General features: G+C 45.0%; 1 long non-coding RNA gene across 2 annotated transcripts; it reads left to right on the forward strand.

Moving 5' to 3' along the window:
- The first annotated feature begins 255 nt into the window (after positions 1-255).
- LOC144282136 (uncharacterized) lies at positions 256-3,096 on the forward strand. 2 transcript variants are annotated; one of them, XR_013350479.1, is made up of 4 exons: positions 256-988; positions 1,213-1,284; positions 1,767-1,842; positions 2,942-3,096. It is a non-coding gene; the product is annotated as an uncharacterized LOC144282136 (long non-coding RNA). The 2 variants fall into 2 exon arrangements; XR_013350480.1 differs by lacking the exon at positions 2,942-3,096 and adding an exon at positions 2,327-2,926.
- Positions 3,097-3,673: the final 577 nt, after the last annotated feature.

Here is a 3,673-nt window from a genome sequence, read left to right on the forward strand (position 1 = left end):
AGCACAGCCCTTTGATCGATCTTTGCCTAGTGAGGGGCAACACTACATGTTCTCCCAAGGTCTAGGGACTCCTATGACATTTCTTCTGTCTGCTATTTCCTGGGATCACTCTCCAACCTCGCACCCGGGGCCGTGTCCCTGGCTGGTGAGCCTGCTGACATGCCCAGAGGGAGGGGCACACACATATCATAATGGGCATTGAGCCAGGGGATGATGTGCAGCCTGGCTTGGGACATAAATAATGGGGTAAGTCTGAGCTTATGTCCAGTTACTCATTTGGTCAAGATGAGTAACTAGCCAAATGCCATTGGAGAAATGACAAAAAAGCTGCCTCGGATTTCTTCTCAACCCCAGGCTCCACCTACGCACTCTATTCCTTCCTCCTCTCGACCCCGAGCTCCACCTACCCACTCTTTTCCTTCCTCCTCACGACCCCAGGCTCCACCTGCCCACTCTATTCCTTTCTCCTCTCAACCCCGGTCTCCTCCTATCTACTCTATTCCTTCCTTCTCTCATTGTCCAAGGCCGTTTCCTCTTGTAGGTAACTCTTTTTGTCCACAGAACACTCCCCAGTGTCGGCCACCTCTCTCAACTCATAAGCCTATCTCTTTCCCTCCTGTTTATAGTGCTGTTCCTCCTTGCCGCCCTAACATACAGGCTTCCCCACCCAAATCTTGCTCTATTCCTTCCAAAACCTCCAGCCCCCGCTCCTTTTTTCTCGCTACTGTTCTCCGTTACTCCAGTTTGTTCTTTGCTCCTACTCCCCCTCCCAGCTCTAAGTAGACATTAAAGTCTTATCCTCCCCAGCATTCCAGCCAACTCCATCCAGACCTCCGTGATTCACAAATCCTATCCTGGAGAGATGATTTCCCTGTGAGTGGGACGGTTCTGATATCATCCAGAATTGCCAGAACAATCGATCCCCAGGAGCTTCACTTGGTGAATGTTGGGAACTCAAGACAATGCCAATCAACATTTAGCTTGGAGGGTAAGCCTTGTCCATGATGGTGTTTTCACCCACAACATGGTTATCGTACTATTCTCTGTATGTTACCTTCATCCTTGTAAATCGCCTTCAGATGCCAGAGATACCTTTAGCAAGATCGTCTCAGCCAGAAAACCTGTTTATTTCCTCTCTTTCCTAATTAGCCAGCCTGAATGAATTCTACATTTATAACTGGTTTCTCCATGGAATTTGGTCTGTGCCCACAGAGCAAACAGCAAGACCAGGGACACAAGGTAGAGAAGAGTGAGTGGAAATCATGTCATCTGATCTCTACACGGGTGAGTCCTATTGATCTGCCCTGGATGAAAGTGAATGCAAGAATGGGTGACCTCTAAGAACTCCCACAGAAGCACAAGACCCCTATTATAGACATAGAAGGATTCAAGGTTCTTTGGTCTGGTTCCTCCAAGACTCTATTGTTCTGCACCCTAGGATTTGTGGAAATGGACTAGGGACTTTTTGCCTTTGAGAAATGCCTCCTGCAAAAAAGAAGGGGCCCCCCCATTATGATCTCATTGAAGCTCTGACCCTTGAACCTCAGAATCCCAGAAAATGGCAGGCACCAAAGCCTAGAAGGAAAGTATACATCCATATCCTTTCCAGATGATAGCATCAAATAAACACATTATATATATATATATATATATATATATAATATATATCATATATATATTTATTTACATATATATTAAAATTGTCTTCATAAACCAATATATAGATTCAGTGGAATCTCAATCAAAATTCTGACACATATCTTTAGGAAATGTGAGAAGCTGATGATACTTTGCAATGACAGGCAAAAGAGCTAAGAATACCCATGACTCCTTTAAGAACTGGTAAGAATAATTTTGCTATCGGATACCAGACTTACCACAAGAGCCAAAATTCCATAGCTCTTGCCTTTCTACCTTTCTATTGTGGGGCGTGGCCCTCTCACTTCCTTCTACAACTCTAGTCCGGGCAGGTGTCTCTGTCACAGGGCTGCCTCAGGGGAATTGGGGTAAAGAGCTCAGTTCTAAGAAAGCAAGGGAGGGAGGGAGGTGTCAACCGAAGGCGAGAGAAAGAAAGGGAGGAAGCAAGGGATGGAAGGAAGGAAGGAGGGAGGGGAAAGGAAGGAAGGAAGGAAGGAAGGAAGGAAGGAAGGAAGGAAGGAAGAAAGGGTGGAAGGAAGGAAGGAAGGAAGAAAGGGTGGAAGGGAGGAAGGAAGGAAGGAAGGAAGGAAGGAAGGGAGGAAGGAAGCAGGGAAGGAAGGAGGGAGAGAGGGAAGGAAGGAAGGCCTTAGTAAAAAGCTCCTCATTTACTGGAGCTTCTCTTCGCCAGTGGGGCATCACCCCGTGGAGAGCAGACTGGGAGACCAAAGGGTCCAGCGGTGATGCCCAACCTCCACAAAGGGAGCTGAGCCTGAGAGAGCTCCATCAGCCCCAATGTAATTTAGGGCCCCCTGCCCCCCACTCCAATAGCAAAGCTTCCGCCCCCCCACCCCGGACTTGAGACCATGCCACTCCCAATGTGGGGACACTGGGCAAGCCACACTCAAACACCTGCAACTTCTGCCCTCCTGGTAAATTTGAGGAAAATGTATCCATTCAGTTAATTGTGTAAGTTAATCTTACAGCTTCTCTAAGATGGACGTATCAGAGCGCTTGCTGTTGCTTCTCCGTGTAACCACGTCAACAACGTCCATTCTTTCATCTTATGATGGTGTGCTGACCCCTGGGGTGTGCTGGCCCAGGCCCCACGGACTTTGCCAACATACAGAATAACACTTAGTGCTTATCCCGTCAAGTGTCCCCCTCAGTGCCGTCACCCATTCACCCCCACCCCCCACCCTCCACCCCTTCCACCACCCCTAGTTCATTTCCCAGAGTTAGGAGTCTTTATGTTCTATTTTCTCTTCTATCTTTTTTCTCCTTTTCCCAATACAACTTGTTTTAGGCCACTCTGCATGAAGCAAAATGACTAGAAGGAAAAACTCAGCTCAAAGGAAAGAAGCAGAAACAGTCCTTTCTCTCAGAGTTACAAAATTTGGATTACAATTCAATGTCAGAAAGCCAATTCAGAAGCACAATTATAAAGCTACTTAAAATGGTCGATTTTGTCTGTCTCCTATACCTTTCTTTTCATTGTTAAGGGCATATATGTAAAATTTTTTTAAAAAGTTTTATGGATAAACCTTTAAAATAGCTTCCAAAATTTTGGTAACCTGAATCTTTGACGTTTCATGTATATTGAAATTCGATTTACAACCCACAGTATAACAGCCAGTACTTATCCTGACAGGTGACCCCTCAGTTCCCATCACCCAGTCACCCCATGCCCCCCCCACCTCCCTTTCCCCAACCCTTTGTTCATTTTCCCGAGTTAGGATGTTAGGATTCTCTTAGTTTGTCTCCCTCTCTATTTTTCCCATTCATTTCCCCTCCTCCCCCCCGATAATCCTTTCACTATTATTATAATCTCCATATGAATGAAACCATATAATGTTTGTCCTTCTCTGATTGACTTACTTCACTCAGCATAATCCTCTCCAGTTCCATCCAGGTTGAAGTAAATGGTGGGTATTCGTCCTTCTAATGTCTGAGTAATATTATTATATATATATATAATATTACTAATATATATATAATATATATAATAATATAATATAATAATATATATAATATATAT

The sequence above is a fragment of the Canis aureus genome, chromosome 13 (genome assembly GCF_053574225.1).
Source record: "Canis aureus isolate CA01 chromosome 13, VMU_Caureus_v.1.0, whole genome shotgun sequence".
Taxonomy (NCBI): Eukaryota; Metazoa; Chordata; class Mammalia; order Carnivora; family Canidae; genus Canis; species Canis aureus.